At 38.1% G+C, this 24326-nt stretch overlaps 1 protein-coding gene across 3 annotated transcripts in view; it reads left to right on the top strand.

The window, feature by feature from the left end:
* Positions 1–19399: 19399 nt before the first annotated feature.
* exoc2 (exocyst complex component 2) overlaps positions 19400–24326 on the top strand; it is a 50734-nt gene continuing 45807 nt past the window's right edge. For 2 of the 3 annotated variants that reach the window (XM_046049726.1, XM_046049724.1), the window contains exon 1: positions 19835–19853. The gene's annotated coding sequence lies outside the window, so the exon portion shown is untranslated. Of the gene's footprint in view, positions 19455–19834; positions 19854–24326 lie in introns of those variants that run through there. The other variant, XM_046049725.1, reaches the window with a different exon arrangement.

Genomic DNA, 24326 nt, shown 5'->3' with positions numbered 1-24326 from the left:
AGCTACATTGTTTTGGAAGAGCTGTTGTAGCTTAAAATGTTTCCCTTCATTGCTGCCTGTTTGTTGTTCATTTTTATCCAGCAATCTTCTAATTAGTGATTGTCTTTGATTTATGGGAAGTGTAGCTTAGATAATAGCCTAAGGAAGTGGGCAGGTTGTACGAGGTTGCCAGGATTCAGGAAATAAAATTAATCATTTGCATAGACAATGTTATGTACCAAGGCCACTGAAGCACTTTAAGGTCTTAGATGGGATAAAAGTCTCCTGGTTGAGTCATCAGTATGAGAAACTGCATTGAAAACAATCTTGTTCATTTTTACAAAGTCAAGGGTACAAGACTGTAGATAAAACCTTTCAGAGCAAAGACAATATACCTGAGATGATGGTGGCAGAATTTGTTTTTTAACTAAACCTGCTTTGTTGTGTGACATTGGTAACCACAAAGAGGAAAGTGATGCAGGAGTCAATTTTACTGGTATCTGAGTTCCCTGAAGTTCAGACCTCTTCACTAGCTGGGAACAAATACAGAACAAATTCTGTGTTCAGCAACATCAGCTTCAAAGTGATGATGTGTCATATTGATAACCATTGCCTCAACTTTAAAGGAATTGTTTGACGTGTTGGAAAATATCCTTATTCACTCTCAATAGTAGATCGATCCCACTGTTCTGTAACTATATGGCTACAGCCAGCAGATACCAAGCTTAGCTAATTAAGAAGAGTGGAAACGGGGTAAACAGTTAGCCTGGCTCACTCTGAAGGTAACAGAATCAGCCTACAAACATCTCTAAAGCTCACTAATTAGCACATTATATCTCTTTTTTTAATCTTAAAAAAAAAAAGACTAAAAACAAAAGGTCGTGGTGGTATATAGGAGCAGTAACTCCCTGAAGTGTCTGCTTGGCACCTGGTAACCTCATGATGACAACAAGACTTGGAATTCACCAGTAGCTGTCTTAGGATCTTAGACAGCTACTGTATTTGCATCTTAGGACACATCCAGTGACCAAGCTGGAAATTTTGTTGCCCAAATAGGGTGGTTGACGTTAAATGCTACGCTTTGTTGAACTTGTAGCTTTATTATATTGTTAAATTATCCAGGAAAATCTTAGGAAAGTATTGCGCTCGCAGACAGTAAACAACATCCAAGCTAACTCTTCAATAAATCACTTATAAATCACTATCCCCCTTTTGCTTTCTAGCAAGAATGCAACCACACAACTTGCATGATAATATTAGCTGACTAGTACTGAGCAAACCTGCTCATTTACATTGCATCTATAGGCTAGCCTGTGTCCTTAACTGCATTTCCAGTGTGTGTGCATATGTGGTATCAAGGTATAAATCCGTAAATGAGACTGTTGGCTTTAACAGAAATTCCTTATAATGGATGTTTGTCCATAGAGTAGGCGGTGAACCTCATACAACACTAAATTTAAGTGCTCCTCCAAATGTCCTTAAGAATGTTCAAATTATAAATTACGAGAGTTTAAAAGTTTAACTCACAGCCTTTCTGTCTCTACAGCAGCTGTCATTTTTTTTCATATTATTTACTTAATGATATCAGCTTTCACACAGAGAATACTGTATATATGGAGTTCAGGTTAGACAGTACTACACAAATATTCTGCTTCTGCGTCTGCTTATTTATCTTGATGTGAATAGTCTTGAATGTGATAATAATGAGTCTAAACAGGAAAACGAGCATTGTTTTTTGTTAAAAAGACAAACAAACATGGGATGTACCTTAGACCAAATCACGATAAACAGATGCCTTTTAAATTCCTACGGGCTGAACCTATTCCAGCATGCTTTGGGCGAAATCTGGTAGATCATGGTCCATAGTAGGGTGCCTTTAAAATTAAGAGGATTTTTCAAACATTTTATCAAAATGTTTGAAAAATCCTGTGATTGTAAGGTGTCTACAAAGACAATAAATTAAAGCTTTAAAACCCCAAGAACCTATCAACACATTTGTACCAAATCTCCCTTATGTAAAAATATCTGAAAAATGAAGCAAGCATGAAGTATTTTAAATTGTTTATATATATTAAAATATTTAATGGATTTATATATATAACTAAAGTACAGGAAAAGGACCACGCCTCTCTCTTACTGATTCAACCACCTACGCCTCATTCAATTCCTGCAATCCAACCACCCGTGTTTCACTCATTTCATCCACCTGTGCCTCTCTAATCCAATCACATGCACATTCATATATAAGCCTGTCTAACCCCTTTCTCTCCCGTTTCTCAGGTCTCACGTCCCTCCCCCATAAACCCTCTTATCTCACCTCTTTTAACGGGCAGCACGGTGACCCAGTGGACAGCACTGCTACCTTACAGCAAGAAGGTCCTGAGTTCAGACCTCAGTCATCCCACCCTTTATGTGTGGAGTTTGCATGTTCTTCCCGTGTTTGCGTGGGTTTCCCCTCCAGTTTCCTCTCACCATCAAAGACATGCAGGCTAAAATCCATAATTCTGCCAAAGTAATTGTTATTTTTCTACAACAGGAACCATTGGGGGGTTGATAAGCAAGACACTTATCGAGTCTGGGCCCCTGGGTTCCTAGGCCCTCCGGCCACCAAACAACCCTTTTCATCCCTCCGTTCTCGAATTGAATTTAAGTACAGTGTTTAATAACTTTTATATAACGCTCTTAACAAACTTTTACAAGTTCACTTTACTAATTTTAAATGCATGAATGGTATCGTTAGTAACTACTAATTTTTATTTCAGAAAATACACAAGTGTACTTTTTTGACATTATGTTAATAATTACAGCCATGTTACAGTAATAAAGACATTATAATCTAATAAAAATGCCAAACTGTAATTTATTATTCAAATGTTACTCATTTGTCATTAGCGCTATTTCATAATCTGTCAACATGGGATCATTACTGCTTCTTTAAAATGCTTGTTACTGGCAATTATTTCTATTGAAATTTTTTTTTATTATAAGTTTACAAAAGCAAAGACAAATTGAAAGGCATTAGAACTGAAGGGGGACCGCTGAAGTACTTTTTTCCGTGTTTTTCTGGATCGCGTGACTACAGACTATAGAAGTGCTCCTATTGTAAACTGAGGTCATCCTCCACGTTCAAGGACCTGGGCCTTCGCCAAGTTGTGGAGAATTCGGCAATACCTGTGGCCAACGGCGTTTGGGGCCATTAGCACAGGGTGTGTCTGTATACTGTCCAATTTTCTGCTTTGTGTGAGTGACTAAGCATTCACATTAACCTAAATTAGATGACAGCTTTATGATTGCTGAATGGAGAATAAAATATTGATGCAATTTGGCCAACAGCAGCAAGTATAGAGCGACTTAGGTGAAATGGTTGTGATGAGACGTTCCAAAGATCACTTTTCGGTTTGCTGTCATGAAGAACTGAACAAAGTATCAAGTTCTACAAGGACTTATGTTGCACAAGAGTCTGATACTGAAACTGCGTATGCATTTCACTAAAGATTTGGTTTGGGATTACTCAATTTTCCACCAATCCTCTACAACACAATGCAGAAAATAGTTTATATGTGACTATAGTTTAAGAAAACAATAGCAGATAAGATTTGGAGTAATGTTATTTCTTGTTTCTAGGTGTGAACATGTCTGCCTATCAACAATCAGAACTGTTTAAACGAGATAAAGTAAGTCCATTACCAACTCAGGTGTGTAACCATTCAAAACTGAGGCTTTGGGTCAACATGTGTAACACCTGTACTGAAAAGTACCTCCAAGGTTTACCTTCTAAAATCTTCAGACAAAGACTAAGAGATGAAAATGACATTCTTATCAGCATGTGAAATGACAGCCATTTTATTCCATAGGCAGTTGATACAGTCTTTTCAATACAACCAGCATTCATTAAATAACCTTTGACCCTGACTCAACACTGCAGTAGACTTTTATTATTGCTTTGTTCCTGTGGTTGCACTTTTAAAAGCTATTTACATGCTTTTCTTTTCACTTGACAGACATGCATACAGATTCTTCAAATAAATCTACATCTCATTTAGGAATTATCTGCATTTTTGTCTCTTTCCCGCAGACTGAAACACTTTAACCTAGCTAACACCCATGTGTCATCTCATCTGTCACCTGTTTCATTAACTCTGCAAGTTCATCTATTCCGAGGTGAATGTTTATGTGACAGCTGGTCACAGTAAGCGAGTGATTACTATGCACACAAGCCCTCTATGAATGCCAGCCGTGTATTATCAGTGTGAGACATCTCACCTGTCCATTCAAATACATGTGTAACGGCACATTTCAACATGCAACACCTTTCATCTGTTGTCCACAAGACCACGTAGGCCAGACCATAGATTTCCACTCATGCCTACAGCATCGCATGCCATTATGTGTTTATGTTTGAGTGAAGAGATTATTGTGTGGATTATGTTATATATTAAGTGAGGAAGAAAGGATTTCTGAAATATGATTAGATAGCAAGAAAAACAGCTAAAGAGCGACTGTGCGCGTGAAGAAGAGGGATGGATTCTTTCAGAAAAGAAACCGAAAAATAAGTGCTTGTAATGTGGGTTTGGGCGTGCTGCTCGGTGCTACGGTTTGCATACATTGTATTGAGAGACAACAGCGTTGCAGAGTGTGCCTGTGCATGCTTATATGAGCCACTGTATTGGAATGCTGGCCCCAGGCACTCAGCAGCTCACAGCTTTAACTTCTGTAAACAAACTAATAGCAGGAGACTGGAGGACCACACAGCCTCTCTAGTGAAACACTAACTGCAGCCTGTAGTCCCACAGTGCTGCTGCTGCTGCTGCTGCTGCTGCTGCTGCTGAGACTGGTGTTTTTACTGATTTACATTACTGAAGGAGGCCTTGAGTACTGGCTTTAAAGATGAAGCGATTTGTGTCCATTCTTACAGTAGACCCTCAACACACTCTGCCTGGTCTAAATGGTGCGAATGCAGGACTTAGTTAACATACTAACTGTGCGTTTTTATTTACCTGTGGAGGTGATAAATGGGGTCGATATAGGGAACATCAGGTTTTGCTTGTCAGGCATGGTTGTCACAAACAAAAGCAAAAGCATGCATGTATTTAGAAAACTAAATACAGTCTTACAAGAATGAGCCTCACTCATTCCATTGAAAGTGGCTCATCGGCCACATCCGCCAAAAAAGTTTTTTAGGCCTCCTTGGCCCATAGCGCATGAGCTTAAGTGTCATTCTCTGGCTGATTTCCTGCTGGCTCCCCACACAGATGAGCAGCACAAAAATAATGTACTGATACGCCTACTAGAAACCTTTCAGTGTTTATTAGACTCAAATCACACACAGCCCGGTGCTGTTCCTGGAGGATTGAGGCAGGAAGGTCAGCTTCATCTTGTTGTTTCATACTATATCATCCCTATTTCCAATGTCAAGACTACAGCTTGAGTTTGAGATGAGTCATTCCAACGCAGTAAACAGTTTGAGCTAGGGTTGCTGGGAGTATCTTTGTTCGCATTGTTTCATAGATTATGTATAAGATCTTAAAGGACATTGGCTGCAACTTAAGGCAAGTTCATTTTCAGAAGACAATGGAAAAATCATTAGCCACGCCTGAAAGTAATGGCAAATATTAAAGTATATCTCTATTCTGAACCATCATCAGCTAAATCCCCTGTCAAAGAAAATGATAAAACTGACTATCTCATAGTAAGTGAAATCAATTTAAAATGATACAGAAATCACAACAATTCAGAAACACAAACTAAAGATGATATTACCAGAAAAATCAAAACACAAGGAAATCACATCAGTACTGTTACATCATATAAACAACAGCGAACACATGTTGCAACTCCACTCACCAAGGACTAGACACAGCAGAATGCCAGTGTTTACATATGTTTGCTCCTGTGGAGGTGGTATGTTTTCTCACCACAGCAAGAAAATAAAAGTAATGTTGAAAACATGTCAAAAGAGTCCGATATTTCAGATAAATGTGCAAATGAAAACCCTTAGTCTGTTGTAAATGCTTTAAAAGACCTGCGACAGAACATAATGACGCAAGTGACAAGTTTTCTTTGTCATTAAAACATTTAATACCAATTAACCATCAATTACCACTGTGTATACAAACAATTTTGGATGTAAGATTATCACATGATAAAATGGGCATATTGGTACATATTTAGATATTTACTGTATGGCTGTTTTGTTCTATGGCTCAATGTTAGAAACAAAACTCTGTTGTAGTATTTTGCAGATGATTTTGTGCCTAAAGCCGGGCTAATCCCAGGTCAATGAGGAGCCCACTGAAGTATCAGCCTGCCTCAATAATGCCTTTGTTTGTCTCCCTGATAACAATCCAACTGTCACCTCATTATGAGCTGAAACAGGTTGGATGACATGTTAAACATCCAAGAAACCTCCCTGTGCACTCGCCTTCTGCACAGCAGTCACACGCGATGGGGCAACCCTTGGGTGGTGTGCATGTGTGTTTGTGTAAACCAAAGGTTTACAGTTACACTTGCGCAAATCTAGAAAATTCTCTGTGCCATGGATGCCAGTATCCACATGGTAACATAACTTATTTTATAATGTGTGTGAGTGTCTGTGTGTGTGCTCATAGTTTGCCTCTGCATGTCAGTGCGTTTGTATGTGTGTAGAGCTGGAGAATCGTCTACGGCTGTAACCGCATGATGGATGTGCATCGTTAATCTACAACGATGCTCTGATTGTTGTGCTTATGAAATGTATTAACCAATGCAAATGTTTCATATTCCATTTCCTGCTGGACACAAAAGGGTTGGGGGTGGGTTAGGAGCTGGAGGCAATTAAATATGGAGGGGGAGATTGCTTTTGGAGTGTCCTACCTTTCCTCTATCATCCTACAGAAATACTTACACAGATCTGAGTTTTCAGGGGTCTTGATGGGCTCGGTTAACATTGGTTATCAAAGGAGTGGAGACCAGTACATTTACTGAATGAATATACTGTACTTCTACAATCTTGAAGTAGGTAACTTGAATTTTCCGCTACCTTATGCTTTTATTCCACTACATTTCAGGTAGGAATATTGTACTTTTCACTACTTTTATATCCATTTATAGTATTTTTTTTCTAATAGTAATAAAGTTTCACAATGAAACAGTAAAAACATTGGAACGCCCAAAGTGAGGCAGGAAGAGGCCCTTTTCAAAGCAGAGATTTTGACTTGTCACAGTAATAAAAGCACAGGTGTTATAAATACACTGTAACATTAATGATGGCTCTGTTCTATTCAAGTGCTCCAGTAAGCCATGACTGTGACAGTGAGCCAGCATGCACAACACCAGGACCCTGAAACTGAAGCAGCTAAATGGAAGTGAGCCATCATTCATTTTGGTATTTACACCTGCGCTTTTCATATTGTGACATGTCAAAATGCCTTGTGTGAAAAAGGCCTATCATTTCTCTTTTCTTATTTCCATTTAAGACTGGTGGCCAGATTTTCTGGACCTGAAAACTGAAATAGTCTAAGTTAAAGAGGAATAAAAAAAATCTGGATGACTTTCCACAGAGTTACCACTGTGGTTATGGATTAAGACTTTACAAAAAAGCAGATGATCACCTTATAAATTGGTTAAATTGGTTTTATCCACCAGTTACAACATAAATATGTTGCGTTTGTGTTAAGGCATGTAAGATTCTCTGAATGGGCATTTCCGCACATTAAGTACTTTTGATTTTTAAGTTAATTTGATTAAATTACTGCAGTGGTGAGTAAAATTTTAAACATGCAACTACTTAAACTTATAATGGAATATTTTTGCATTGACGTGTTTCTTCTCTTACTTGAACAAAGGACCTTAAAACTACTTACACCAAAGGATAACTTGCAACTTGTATGCACAACATCACAAACACCTGTGAATAACAACGTATTTGGTGTTAATTTCAGACTTAGCTGAACACCAATCCATTATAAAAGAACCTGTTTCTCAGATCATTGAATAAGGTGTTTTCCTGGCTCCGGAGAAGTTGTCAGGGAAGATTAGTTTAGAGAGCCAGAGTGATCCCCAGCTGTTGAGACTTGTCTCATTATGCAATATAGTGGTGATTCCATCCCCATTCTAAGAAGCAAGATGGCTGAATGAAAAGAGGGTCATTCGTCAGTTGAATTTGTGTTTCTCCTCTGGGCATATTAGCATTTGGGTGTGAGACATCAACCTGTCCATCAATCAAAGCTGAGCTCTAAAATAGCAACCTGGTAAACAGCTCAGAACTATAAATCGTATTTGCTTTTGTTTGTCATAATTGCATTGTTTATGCTAACATGAATCATGCATTGTAACAGACTATTTCAAAATTGCATTCCTTGTGTGCGTGTTTCCATTCTATATGTGAGTCATCATTACTTTGCAGATTTGTATTGTGGTATAGCCAGGTGATTTAACATCTGTTATAGTGTTTACAAAGTTATCTAATGAGTGCAGCCTCTTCTCAAAGGCTCTGTTACTGACGCACTGTTTACTGATGTGAAGATGTCGTGTTCCCACACACAGTGTGAAAGGATTCAGGCTGAATGGGCGCCAGATCTGCTCAGTTATTCGCATAATGTCACGTCAGGGTAGATAATCTCTCAAGATTTGTTTGTAGCTCCATTTTATTTCACGGACATTTGCATCCTCCCACTTCTCTAATAGACCTCCACGCTAGCACACACACTTCCTGTAATCTCCTAAAATGTTAATACATCTTGTTATTCAGTGTGTGATGAATTAACTTCAACTGCCCTAGCTCTCTTTCCAGATGACTCTTTTCCTTGTTTCCACATTTACAAACTCAACTCTGATGAGAATAAATAAATGAAGAATATACAGGACATTTATGATCTTACTGCACCAGTGTCCAAAACAGGAAAGCGGCCCTCTATAAATCCTCTTTGTTCCTGAGCTTGATTGTGTTTGAATTTATAGTTCCATCCTGCCATGTGTCTGTTCTTTCCAGTATGAAGAAACACACACGTATCTCAACTCAGAGCAGAAAGTTGAAGACAAAGAGAGAATGCAAAATGAGAAATGATGACAAGCCATGTGAACAAGACGAGAGAGATGACATAAGGCGAGCAGTGGACAGTTTATTAGTGGATCCCCGTTTTATTTGTATTGTGCACAACCGTGAAGACGTATGTGCACACGCAAGAGGCATGATCCATGACCAGCGATTGGTTTCACATTATTTAGCTGATAAACATTTGGGGGCAGTAACAACATAACAAGCATAACAATGCTCCAACAAAGACAAACAACAAGATTGGCGTTACAAATGTTTTGGGTAAAGGAATGATTTCAATGCATTTGTTGAACCTCAAGAACCTCAAGAATGAACACATTTTGGTGAGTAACATAACTTATGTTTGTTTACAAGAAAACTCCACAGAGCACCTTTAATTTATGAGATCTGGGAACACAGCAACGTCACTACAGTACGCTACATTAATGTCAGAAAGAGCATGAAAAGTCAAAACTTTATTTCGAGGTCAAACAGAAAGTGATGGAACACAACTTTTTCAGCTGGTACCTTTTAGCACAGGTTCTAGCAGAAAGACCTATTATCCAATGATTTCACTTGGATTTGTTGGCAAGCTTTCCATTATCCAGTGATCAGCTTTGCCAAAGGATATTTAAACCACTTTTCTGCTGTCACTGCAGTATGTGTAGCTTCACAGCTTTGTTCCTCCAACGTCAATGTCAAGGCCCCATCTACAGCTCCCCTGCGGGATCTCTGATTGGCTGCTATGTGGGGCTCTGTTGTGATTAAAGTGCTGTACCGGGGTCAGTTTGCATACTAATTCTTAATTTTCTCTCCAAAACTACAACTTGTTTGAGAATCTGACTGCTTCTCACCACATCTCACCACGTTGGTCTTTGTTGTAGTTATGTCCTGTGTTCCCAGATCTCAGAATTGCTCTTGGTGAGTACAATGTTATTGTAACTGACCCAATTTGAAGTGAACTGAAATCATCCATTACTCAACCAGATTTCTCATAGACGTAATAGTCATACTGCCTGACTGGAAGCAGCAGCTTCCACACTGAAACTTGTTCACTATGTTCACATACATTGTTAAGACACATTAGTGACACCATGAATCAAGTCTAAACACCATAATCCCATTAAGTTTTAATCACATGCACATCAACTCAGACTGCACATGTGAAAACACACACACAAGGCTGCACACACACGCAAACATTGTATTGCTCCAGGCTTCGGGTCCACTGTCTGACAGGTCGTGGGAGGATCAAAGTTCAGATTTTGAATGCACTGTAAAGGAAAACAACAGAAGAGAGGGAGTCAGGGAAGAACAGATAGAGAGACAACGGATTGATAAAGCCCATCAGGATTTATATTAAGAGGAAAAGGGGGGATGGGGGGTGGGGTGATTTACAGAAAGGCGTGGGTGAGGACACGACCAGCATTAGGCAGAGGAGAGGCGAGTCAGATGAAAATAAGAGATTATCTGTGTAATAGAGGATACAGTTTGTGCTGCATCAAGTCATATTTGTCAGGTAGAAAACTGAGGTCCTCCCCCTGCTCGCCACCTCTTCCTCCCTCCTTGGTGAGGGAAGCAGGATGTCTTTCATCCAGTTTAACTGAAGGATCAAAGCTAAAAGGCTACTTGGCTGAAACTGACCTCAATTTGCACTGCTGCGCACTCCGCACCTCTACAACATACACAGTCCTATAGTTCTCCTTACATCCCCTCCTCCACCTCACACTGAAGTACACACATGCCATTTCCCTTCCTGTATTCCACACTACCTCATCCACTTAACACGGGAAATCTGTCCCCGCCTCCAACCCATTGATAGTACAATTTATAGCCTCCACATTAACACTACGGCCTTTAATATGCGCTGTTTATACGATACTGTACTGTATATATCACTTTATATCAGATGTACAAATCAGATATTTCCTAGGCTGACATATAACTTGTGTTTGTATTTGTTAAATAACCGGTTCACAATATCATTACCCTGGTCTGTACTTCAAAGATCTGCCTGTGTTTAGCTTCCTCTGTGTCTTCTTTCTCACATGTTTTCCCTCCAGCCTTTCTGCTTCAACTCCCCCCCCCCACACACACACACACACACACCACACACAGAGTAATGGACAGTACACACATACAGTATTTACCTACTATATAAACATACCTTAAACCATATATATCTATATGCCAAAATAAGTTGATGATTTAAAGGCATGTGATTGATTGATCACATCTGTGGACTTTCTCTGCTTTTGTATTGTTTTTGTTTGAAGTCTGTGCTTGTACAGAAGTCTGTGCAAATTTTCAGCTCTTCACACACACCTTTTAAAATGTGCATGGATTCTGAAAACAAAATATAAGCACCTACCGACTTTACACACTCTTACCCTGCCTGTTTACATGAAAAGCTCCTATTATTTATCTTTTGCATTTAATCAAACGTAAAAGATATATAATGAACAAAAAGAAGACCGTACAACATTCCAGCACAGCACTCAATAAATAACAACAAAACAATAAATAGTACCTCTTTGTTTGTCAGAGAGGTGTGGTTGTTATTGGCTTTGTATTTGACCTTTTATTTGAAGCTCTCTCTCTCAATTGCTTTAATTTGTTTGTGTGTCTTATTATTATTTTCTATTACCTTTTAGGTTTACTCTGTTTTTCCTATAGGAGCTTTATTTTCTCTTGAATCAAAGCACTTAGGAGTAGTAGTAGTAGTAGTAGTAGTAGTAGCAGCAGTAGTATAGTAAGGAATGAATATTAAGGCTCAATACTTTTGGCACCCACCACATTATGTCTAAATACTGAAAGTTGGAAATTAGTGTCTGGTCATATTTGCTATCTTGTTTACTTCCTCAGTTAATCCCTGAGCTAAATGAAAGATGTTGTTTTATTGAACACAGTTGGCTTTGTTTTGACAGCTTGGCTTCTTTGTTAAAGGAAGAAGGCTACTGTAAAAAACATATATTTGTCAGCGTAAGGTAGCAATAAAAGTGGTGTTTTGGTATAATACCAAATTGCAGAATTGTAGTGGTACTTATCAAAACACTTCAAACAACAACCCACCAAATGTTTTGTTTCCACAGTAAATGTATTGTTATATAATAATATAAGGTTGAACCACTGTATAGAGGTTTGATCAATACAAGGGTAGGATTCTTGTTAGCAATCACCACTCTACCATTCACATTTTCCTAACATCTTTAAACTTTTGAACAAAACTGTCTGTTCACCTCTAATCTTGTACATCTTTAGCACAGAGAGGAGAGGCCAAGTTCATAAATTACATTCTTGGGCGCCACCTTCTGGGCTGTTGCCACATTTCTTTTTCTGGAAATATGTGCACAAAAAAGGACACAGTTATGTTGCCCGCCAAGGCCTCAGTCCTTACTGTCACTGATTTAACAAAGGAAATGAAGACATATTATTATATCATTTGTGAGCCAATATGCAGCACATTAAATCCAGTTAATATTCACTGAGGCCAATCGTGTTCCTCCTGACTGTATTAAATCCTTACAGGCTGATCCATGGGATAGAAAACCCAAGTGTGGCATTAGAGGGCTCATTCAAGTTAAGGCCCTCTCTTCCTTTCACACAGTGGAAAATAAGATATAATGTTATTTTCACTTTGTGTCATGTGGTATTTTTAATTCCTGATGTCTCCTTTAATTTAATTTTTAAACAGTTATACTGTTCTGTATGGTTTACTTTAACTTTTGGATCACTTTGTAGTGCTTTTGTAGTGATTTATAATTTATAAAAATCCTTCATACATGTCTTTCTCCTTCTGTCAGCACATAATTTAGATTTAACTTAAATAAAATGTATTTTCTCATAAGGGAAACATGCTTATTGTCTTTGTAGATAGGCTTTACTTCAAAAACATAATAAAAATTAAAAGGATTATAACAAAGACAATACAAACTCAATCTGGTGCAAAAAAGTTTTTATTTCAGTATAGTAAGCTATCATTTCATGATTTTATGATTAAAGTGATGTAGCTGCAGAGGGAATGTCCCAAAAAAGGATGATAATCTTACTAATGAAAATATGGCAACATAAGACCAATAAAAAAAAAATCTAAACATCTAACCAATGACGACAGAAAACAGAGTCTGAGCATATAACATCAGCAGGGTGAATGTATGATTTTATTATACTCTCTTCTTGATTGCAATTGGCACGGGCCCATCCATCACACAAATAACCCTCAGCTGTAACTAAGTCCACCTGTTTATAAACACAAACAGTTATGAACACACTCCAACCTGTCACATCTTATCAAAGACAGAGCACTCACTGCAGCATGCATCAATGGCTTCAGCTGGCCTCTGTGGATGAAAGCTGTTTCTTCTCAACGTTACGTTACTCATTGAAGTAGGGATGAACGCGTAGCAGTAAAATATGAGGCGGTATTACACAACAACCTTTTGGGAGACAATAATGTGTCAAAGGAAGTCCTTCTGGCTACTTTACGTCTTCAGCACACTTGTGGATATTTCATTTTTCTTTCTAGACTTTTCCCAGACAGTGTTCCTCCACAGTTCTCAGGGCCGATCCTGCCTGTGCCTCCCGAGACACAGAAGCCTGTTGTCTGGCCTGGGGGGCTGAAGGATTGGTGTTATGAGAAGGCAAGGAACATGTTATGTTAACCTGGGTGGTAAAAGTCTGAACATATTTGGGAAAATGCCGCTTTATACCCTCTCACACCTACTCTTTTTCTTTGGATTTTTACCGAACTGTGGGAATTCTCCAATCTTCCCTGTGTCTTAACACTTAAAGGGTCAGTTCAACCAGATTACTCAAAAAAAACAACAACAGACCCCCCAATATTTTCTCACTGTTGTCATGTTGTCTTTATTTAGTCATTTAAATAGTTTGGTGAATGGAATTTCATTTGCTGTGTTCAAAACATTGACAAATGATAGTTTAACAAATTCAAAAGAAAAGTGTCTTTCCAGAAGCAGCGTCCCTGTTACAGTGTGGATGGGCCACAGCAGGGCCATAACAAGGATTTTAGAACTACTGGGGCCAAAGTGCAACCCCATCCATCCAAAGAAATGTCAAATTATCAAGTAAGTCATCAATAACTTTCATAATGTTTTCTTCAGATATTACAAATTCGTGTAATCTGTAAATGATATTTTCTCTAAATGTAATCTCCCCACATGATGGTCTAATACTGTTTCAGATCCCTCTAATCTGCACTATGCCAGAATATACTGTAATGCTGCAGAGAAATACAAAATCTCCTTATTTGAATTTTTGTTTTTTAAGTTTTTGGCTGCTTAGTGGCAGCACAACAGGCGGTAAAAGTTTACACAATGCAGTGCAACATTAGCATTTATTTGAAGTCTTGTTTGTGTTCACCTCATAAACTTGGTATTTACCAACTCCTGTAGGAAGTATGTGGAGCTTTAGCTGCTTAAATGCGTCACTTTGTTCACCAGCTAGTCGCAACTTTGTCTGGATATTTGGTGCTGGGCAGGTAGTGGACTGTGTTTTTCTTGATTACAACAGCTGCCTGCTGTGGCTGAAAATAGGGTTGATGAGAATGATGAAACTGAACCAAAACAGTAATGTAAAACCAAAACAATGAGCTGAGAGATGCCAAAACACTAAAGTTGAGATGATTAGTCTTTGTGGGTTTGTCTTGAAGTGTATCCTTCCACATTTATTATTGTTACTATGAAAACATTGTAGTATTAACAGTATTAAAGATTGGGCAAAAATCCCTCATTCTGCATCTCTCCACACATTAATGTATGTGTGTAGGTCCTGTTTGTGAGTGTAAATAATAATAACAACAGAGTGAAAATTTTGAGAATAGTAAAGGATGTCTTCTTCTTAATTAGATGTGTGTCTTATTTCCTTATTGGTATACTTGCTATGCTCACCATAAATAGTTTTAAGTGGAACTACTTTCTACTGAAGAAATGATTCCTGTGTAAACTTGTGACAGTATGTTATGTGGAATAACATAATAATAATAAAGACAAAATTCCTGGGAAGAATTGTTGTTGCTATTGAAGTTTAAACCACACTACTGACATTGCTGTATGGATGCCATAGTCGGTCTAATGGTTGGTCCACCACTTTGGTCCAGACTGAAATATTTCAATATCTCAATATGACTTCGGTGATCCCCTGACTTTTCCATTAGCACCACCATGAGGGTGACTGTTGTGGTTTTTAGTTAAATTTCATGACAACTTCTGGATGGAATGCTATCAATATTGGTACAGACATTCATTTCCCCCTCAGGATGAATTATAATCACTTTGGTGACACCTTAACTTTTCATCACGTCAAAATTTGTCCACTTTGGTTTATGACCAAATACCTGCAAAACTAATGACATTCTCATCAGCCTTAGTTGTTGGGAATTTTGTCTTTAGTGCTAATTAGGAAATGTAAACATGTTTACTCTCTAAACTAAGATTGTGATCATGGTAAGCAACACTTTGTAATTATCAGTATATAGCATTGTCATTGTGAGCATTTATGCATGCACACCTGTGCCTAAGTACAGCCTTGTAGAGCCACTAGAGAGGCTTGTGTTTGTTTAAACATATTTTTTTAATGCTGTGAGCACCACAAACACATATTCATTCTGCACGACACAGAATTCATAGTTAGGCAATGAATTTTTTTTATTATTTGGGTAAACTAACCATCAAGGTCATGGGGGAGATATCATCAGAGCTGTATCAGATTATTTTTTCCCACCTTGTTGTAAAATCTTTCCTGTTCTCCGCGCTTCATCTCTTCATCCACAGGCCATGTTATCCAGCCACTGTGTCAAGCAATGTGTCAGCACTCAGACTGAAAGACTCTCTGTTCCCCTAAACTCTGCCTCTTCCATTGTGTTCATCTGGATGCTTTTCCAAGCTAAGCCTGGCACAGGCCTGGATTTCCGGAGCCCAAAATGTGAGCCCAGGGAACCGGACTCTCCGGGAAAGGGGAGCAGTGGGAGATGGAGCGCCACTCAGAAGCAAAACAAACCCAAATATCAGGGGTTTATTTAAAATCTCCCAGTCTTGTATTAACAGTAGTGCTACAGGCTAGTGATTAGCCATGAATGGGTAAGGGGTGGCTAAGCCTCACTTCATTTCCCTTGGAATCCATATTCCATGTATTTTATGAGATGCAAAATATAGGCAGGGATCGGATTTTTGCATTGTCATTAATAACATATTATTGCTTATTCAACAGTTACAGAAACTGACTAAAGTGCAGCTATGCTTAATGTTCTTTTAATGAGCAAACATAGAGATAGAGATAGAGATATTTCACTTCGACAGTCAAGTTTTCTTGATATATTGCAGCATTTAGATGTCACATGGAGCCACATATGTAGATATTAAGTTAATCGGATGTACTTCAAAAACAGCTGAGGCCTGCCCAGGTTATTTTAATGTCAACTCTGAGCATATGATCTGACTACAGCGATCTTTGACATTGAGGGATTCATACTTGTTTGATGTCTTACAGTTGAAATGCCCTGCGCAGGAAGGAAGTGCTCACCCACTGGTCGCCTGTTCCATCTTCAGGAGCTCTATGGGAGGGAGGGAGGATTTCAGCGCAATATTTACAGTGACCTTTTCCTCTCACTGGCCAGGGGCCCATGGGAAAAAACTGGAGAAGACAAACAATGAACAATAGGGTTCAGGGATGAGCAATGGTGCCAGCGCAGCATGTGCCATTACGGGATGTGGATTACAGAGGGTTAGGGGGACACAGCAAGGATCAAGGCACCAACAGTGTCCCTCAGGAGCACACCTGGGACACCTGCTCTGAAAGCCTGTGTTATTTAAAAACACAACATGCAATCATGTGTTCCTCGCCAAATGATAATATTGTCAGCAGTAGGTATAGATTTAGGTTTTTTATGGAGAAGTTTGACATTTTGTATAATAAGTTTATTTGCTTTTGAGAGTTAGATGAGAAGATCGATATCATTCTCATATCTGTCCGTTAAATATAAAGCTATAGCTGTTGAGAATATTGCTGAAGGGGCTTTGTTGATGTTACAGGGAAAGGTAAGACAGGTCTAGCTTAGAGTAATTTAGCTGACCCCATAAGTGTTTTCTGACATTCTAGCTTTAGGTATTTCTCACATGTACTTGTCCTTGTCAGTGAGACAACAATAGACTGATTAGTTAGAGACAGTAGCTCAGACGTCAGGCTAGCAGATATCAGTGTTCTCTGGGAATCTTTCAAGGTTGAGTCCAACAAGAATATTTATAAGAACTCACTGACTCCACAGATTAGAGTATAACTCATGGGTAGTGAGAGATTCCAATATGACGAAGCATTGGAGTCTAAACATCAGATAGATTAGTTGTTCTAGGTGAAAGATGACCTAATAGAGAAACCTACAGGCACGAGGGGGAGAGAAACATAAAAGGGACCAAAAGATGTTATCCTTCAAATTTGGTGTTGCCATTTGACGTGTTCACATTTTGTATGCTGGCACTGTGTCTCCTCGGCCGGGCTCAATAAACTATGCTATGTTAAGTCTTCATCAGTCTCTTCACACCTGAACATGGCTCACAATATTTTCTTCAACAATCAGCAGCTTAGCTTAGCTGAGCATAAAGAAACTACCTCCCCTCGCATTAACCAAGAAATTATACAGTGCATAACCACAACTTGTTGTTTAAACACTTTGGAAATTTAGCAGATATAAATACAAGATGTAATGTGTTAGATAGTGAGCTCAGAGACTCTGGGAGATAGGTGGATTTTATTACCTGTGGACAGAGCAAGGCTGGCTGTTTCCCCCTAATTCCAGTCTTTATGCTCAGCAAAGCTAACCATCTCCTGTCTCCACATTAAGATCTTACTCTCAGCAAGAAAGCGAATAAGTATATTACCAAAAATGTCAAACTATTCCTTTAACCAAAACCAAGGCTCTATTTAAGTGGTTCTTGCTCTTAAATATTTAAAAATGTCAAAACTGGCCTTGGGTTAATAAAATAAATATATAAACATTTATTTTCCCTTGCATTACATTAATGGCTCAAAACTTGACACATAGAGTGTGTCAAATTGCATATTGATTTGTAGATTCACCAGTTGGTATGTGTGATATGTCAAGTTCTCATTCAATGGCAAAGGCTGTGCCACTGAGACTAAGATTAAAATCTTCCAGCGTCATTGCTTTAATTTCATGTTTATGTAGACAAACAGCCCCTGTGTTGCATCTGTGCAAACTCCCAAGCCACAGTTTGATCCCTTAATTATCAGATCGCCCTCTCTAATTGGACAATATGGTTTCCCCAGGGATTGGGCCTTGCCTTATCACAGAAATTCTTTCTGTCCTGCACAATTTGGTGAGATAAATGTAATGGTATCAGTGTTCTAGTGTGTGCCTGGGTGGTCTCTGTTGCATTTCTAATGATGTTGCGCCTTTCCCAGAACAAGTGGAAATACCTCAGTGATGCACCGTGAAAAGTGAAACGAGCAAAGAAGCTAAGCTCCCACTGGGCCTCAGAATTCTCACACAAAGGACATCAAACACTTAAGAGTAGCATGCAGGCTAATAATGCTGTATTTACTGCATTTAGCCTTACATCTCGCAAAAGCCAGCTGACGCATTGATCAAACTGCTCATTAGATGTTGTTACAGTACAGCAATACTTCCAGTAACTCTTAACATGTACCTTCAAATAGACAGAAGTGCAGAAGTAACAACCTGCCAAACAAGTAAGTATGGTGTAAAAGGCAAAAAAAAAAAACAACCAAACAAACAAAACGGGAGAAATTCAGTCAGATCAGGTAGTTAATATTATGCAACAGCAAGGTTGCAGGGCCAGACAAAGTATTCATAAATATAAATATATGTACAATATATATTATCACATTGGATTATTATTATTGATGCACTTGAACATTTAAGCAGCATTTTAATGTTGTTGCTGTTTGAGTCAGAGCTCATTTCAGCTGCTTTATACACTGTTTGGTAATTTAATCTATTACACTGTATCATATATGATTTGTACAACAGACTATGTAAAATCTTGAACTGTGATTAAATACAACTGTCAGATAAATGTAGTGAAGTAAAAACTGCACAATTTACCCCAGACATATAGTGGAGTAGAAGTATAAAGCAACATAAAAATGGGAAAGGTCAAGTAAACTATGAGTACCACAAAGAGAGTCATGAGTGGGGCACAGAATATGCAACAAATTGTAAATGTATAATGTATTTTTCATGAGGATTAGAATGTGTCTACATCAGATGACAATTGGATAAATTGGAAAATGACATGCAAAGATACTAAGAACTTTATCCATGCAATAAATTAGTTAAATCATATTCATAACTTTAACGTTAGTCATTCCTATTTCTTTAATGGTATTTTATTCTGAAGGCTGAGAACGGAAAGCCGGAAGTGTTCACCGGATACAGGAAACGGTCGCTGCAGTCCAGCTGTTGTGAACTGTAAGTTACCATTTTCTCTAAGCTATTTTTGTCTTAAATACCGGTGAACTCGAAGGTAATTTAATTGTGCTAAAACATGTGATAATGTGAGCGGGCTGTACGACTGCGACGAACACAAATGACAGCCGCTGTGCTATCTTATTCGGCATAACGAAGAGCTTGTTAGCGGACGTAGGTTAGCCTGAGCTAACGTTACGTTAATTGTCAAATTTGTCAACAAGGCTGATATCCGTTTCTCTAAAATTACTTATTGGATGTTTGGCACGACGCACCGGGGCGGCTGTAATGTAGTAACGATAGTCAATGGTAGTAGAAAGAGGTGACAAATGCGCTTACTGTTGTCATCTTGCAACACAAGTAGCTAAACCAAACTCCATTGAAATATCTGTCAATTTAAAGGTGATGCTTTGTTGATTGTGTAGGAGAATGTGTTTTAGTTGTATCTAGCTAACGGTATAGTCACTGCTTTATTGTGCAACGTACCATACATTAGATATACTCCCCTCCATACTTCTTTACTATATTTTTGTCTTTTTGTTTGCTTGTCTCCAATAGTTAGTCACTTTATACAACGCTGTAAAATTACAAGTACAAGCAAACGTATTGCCATGAAAATGTTCAGTCCGGAAAAGTTAAAAGTATTCAGTGTTTAAAAATATTCTCTGTTACTGTTATGCTGTTATATATTATTAGATTATTATTACTCATACGTTGTAGTTAAAATAGGATTTTACTGTTGTAGTTGGTTGAGATGGAGCTCATTTTGAAGTATTTTGACTGCAAATAATGTTTATTTCCATTATGGATTAACCTGCTGATTGTTTTCTCCATGAAGCCATAGATTGTTTGTTTTGTAAAAATACTGAGAAATGCCTTCCCAATGTTTTTGTTTGTTTTGCCCAAACAATAACATCAAAATAATTAAAAATACATTAAATGAATAAAAGGATTATATGGAAAAAGCAACAAATCTTAACATTTGTGAAGGTTGAACCAAAAAATATATTTACATGAACAATTACTTAAACGATGATTAAAATAACTGCCGATAAATTTTCTGTCAATAGTCTTATTGACTAATCATTTCAGTGGTACTAAACTGCTGAGGTTTATTTATAACCCATTATATTTTATTAGCTCTTCTGTGTTTTGTGTGTAAATATTAATTTGTAATGGAACTAAAGCTGTCAGATAAAGTTGAGTAAAAAGTGCAATATTTCCCTCTGAGATGTGGTGGAGAAGCATGAAAAGAACATACTCAACTAAAGTACACGTGCCTTACTAAAGTACAGTACTTAAGTAAATATACTTAATTACTTTCCACCACTACATCCTGATTACTCTGGAGAATCCACAGCATGTAAAGGAAAGTATTCCCTGCAAATATACCAAATCAAAACAGACAAAACCTATTTTGTCCCCCTCAGAAACCTCCATCTTTCACTTCTCAGTCCTCTCATCCGACCAGCGCTTGATACATTGCTCACCTCAAGTGAAGCAATTACAGTGGTGTGATTGTGATAACCTGAGACAGCACAAGAGTGTTGTTTGCATGAGAGAACCTGCAGTACCAACTTATTGCCAGGTGGACTGATTTCTCTCCTAACTTCTGTAAACATGGTGCAATCTATTCCCGAAAAAAAACAAAATTAAGTAATTGCTTTTTAACACAGAAATAATAATTGCCTGTGAAAGGCTCTATAAAAACAACAAAAATGTAATGGAATTAACACCTTGCTTAAACTTGGCAAACACTGACTGTATACAGATGATCACACCAAATGACCTCGTATGACTCTGAAAGGCAGCCAACCACTGGAGACACTTTAACGAGAATAAACATTACATTACTGTAAATGAGGTTTTTGAAACAGCAGTTGTTACTTCTCTACTTTGATTGTAGATGACAAATTATTGGTTTATAGTTTATGTCCAATCACATTACCTTTCTCTTAAGGAACTTGATTGCAAGTTTTCTATCTTGTCTCAGTGCCATGATTTTGAGATAATTGTCTATACTGAACCAAGTCATTTGTTTATAGGCATCAATTTGATGGCTTGTTTTGGAAACTGGATATCAGTCCTTCTGTCCAGGAATCATCTTGTTATTTTTTAAGTGCAGGGCTCAACGTTACACTTTTTTGCAACTGTGGGTTTGAAACTTATTGGCCCTAAGACAATTTTTACTGTCCCTCCCTCCAAAAGTTATTTTTCAGTGTTATAACAAAACCAAAGACTTAGTTATGTTATGTTATACTAAAGTTATGTTATACTGTTAACATGTTTAATTGTTTATTAAATACATACTGCATATAAAAAACTAAACTAAAATGTAATCACAGTTAAAATTATAAAAAATAAAAAGGTTAACAAAACAATTTACTTTTAAAACAAAACATACAGACTCCAACATGATGTGCTCTGTCTCCTGCTGACAGCCTTGTAATAAAAAACTTTAGACAGAGCAGCAGATACAAGTCCTGATTGACAGGTCGCCATGGTAGCGACACAATCACAAGGTAGTCCCGCCCTAAAGCATACGCTACTTTCTGGTCTATTTCCACCTAAATAGGACCATAATTTACTAAATGAACATCATGCTGTGCTGAAGAAGACTTGAAACTAGCGACTGAGACCATAAACTCATTAGGAAAGTGTTTACAGAGGTAATAATTCAGATGAGAAGTAGGGTCATTTTCCCATTATTTCTAATAAAACCGAACTTCTTTTTGCAACCAGCGGAGTCGCCCTCTGCTGGCCGATAGAGAGAATGCAGGTTTAAGTTCCGTTTGTAGGGTTTGAATTTTCAGACCCAGAGGTTGATTAAAAGTAAAGAAATAACATTTGGCAACCACTCGTCACGTCTTAATAACTCTTGATTGGACAACAGTGCACGCCAAGGGCTGCAAAACAACTGCAGGATGTTGAGTTTCTAAGGCGATTGTTTTGTTTTTCTTTTTTAATACTGTTTTGGCAGTGGCCTGATCGAGCAAACAAGAACAACAGTCTGCTGCTAATTACCGTCAAATAGAAATTTTATGCTGAATATATTTACCCGCTAATGTGGCTTGTAGCCTTCCAACATTTGGCTGCCAAACAGAAAATCCACCCGCATTTGGCAGATGTTAATTTCCATCCCTGGTATAGCTCAGGCTTTCCCCTCTAGTTTCACCTGGGAGATGTGTGCAAGTGCTGAGTTTGCTATGTTACACAAGATCTTTTAGGTTTTGTAGTTTAATAAATAAACGTTACAAACTTACAAATTGTCAAACAAGAAAATATTTGCACATCTATTTCCTTATCAAACAAAAATACAACTGTAGACCTTCTGAATTAAAGTTTCTGTTTTTCAATATCTTATTGCGTTGTTAACTCATCGTAAAAGACACTTCATTCAAATTTGACAGAAACAAGATAAAACCATAATCGTCTTAGTCTTTCCACTATTCCAACAGTCATCAACTCTGGTTTGGTGGAAATAAACTCTTAATTCACTTGTCGCTGCCTCTCCTTGTGGCTCCGCTCCCGCTCCTGTTGTCCACTTGTCCAGCACTGGTTCCCATTCTGGACTCAGTCTGCTACTAGGACCGCTAAGTTAGCTGCATGGCTAATTGAGCTAACTAGCTAACAACAGTTAGCAGTAGTTATGACCTGATATTTTATATGGTGCCCCCCTATTTTTTTAGAGTGTGAATTCAACAGCTGGAGAGTAGTCTCCATTCTTACACATTGTACCTCAACAATCTGCGGATTATTTTTTAAATTAATAATTTGATAATTTTGTCTATTTAATGTCCGAAAACAGTGAAATATGCTTGTTAAAACTTCCCAAAAATCAAGATGTACTCAAAATGCTTGTTTTATTTGACCAGCTGTCTAAAACCCAAAGATATTCAGTTTGCTGGCCTATATGACAAAAAAGCTACATCTTCACGTTTGAGAAGCTGGAACTAAATGAAACAAACTTTTACCTTCCACCGTTTCTTTAAAACCCACTCATAAGATTGTAGGATGAACTGAAGATGAGGGATAAAGCGTGATTTTCATTGACCATCAGTAACTAATTGACAAAATTTGATCTCTGACATGACAACATATTGTGGTTTCATTCAGTTGCAGCATGCTCTGTCATTTAGTGGTGAAAAGTGCGGGTAGAACAGTAGCACATCAAACTGTCATGGAACTGATAGATTAAAGTGTGCTTTTGTCCTAAAACTGTTTGTGCCGTGAGCAGTCATAACGTGAGCTCAGCTTCTGTTGTTTTAGAAATGTCAGATCAAGCCTATGTTTCTCTGAAATCAAGAATGCACCATTTCAGCCGTGCCGTTGCTTTTCAGTAGGTCTTAAGGTTAAAATATTACTTGCTTAAAAAACTTTGTCCTTCCTGTTGTCATATGGAAACAGATCTCCCCTCAGCCTCATTAAGTGTAATGTTTTCAAACAGAACAAAGTCTAAGCCTCTATAATCCTACTACTCTTGTGTACTTTTGTCAAATATTGTTATAACATACTTACTTTAAATAGGCTTTTTCAGGGCAAACAGTACCTTACCATGTGTGTTTGTTCAACTGATTATATGAGAGAGTGAATGTGAGTACTTGATTGACAGGTCGATTTCAGGCAGGCGCCATGTCGCAGGAATAAGTTGTCATTGAGCTCCTCCATCATTTGTGTCGACATCCATGCAAGCAAGTCCTCAGCCTTTCAGTGAGAGCCTACGGAGCTCCATGAATCTCTTGCCCTTCCCCAAAGTTAGCATTGCTTGACTGGGGTATGGCGGGGGCAAGGCTACACTGATCCATTTCCTGCCCCCTCCTGGGGCTCTAATTGAAAAATTTGGGTGGCCCTGCTTGTTTGTTTTGGTGGAATGTG

Source organism: Micropterus dolomieu, linkage group LG05 (assembly GCF_021292245.1).
Source record: "Micropterus dolomieu isolate WLL.071019.BEF.003 ecotype Adirondacks linkage group LG05, ASM2129224v1, whole genome shotgun sequence".
In the NCBI taxonomy this organism is placed as follows: domain Eukaryota; kingdom Metazoa; phylum Chordata; class Actinopteri; order Centrarchiformes; family Centrarchidae; genus Micropterus; species Micropterus dolomieu.
The sequence above is the reverse complement of the archived record's forward strand: the minus strand, read 5'-3'. Positions and strand labels throughout refer to the sequence as shown.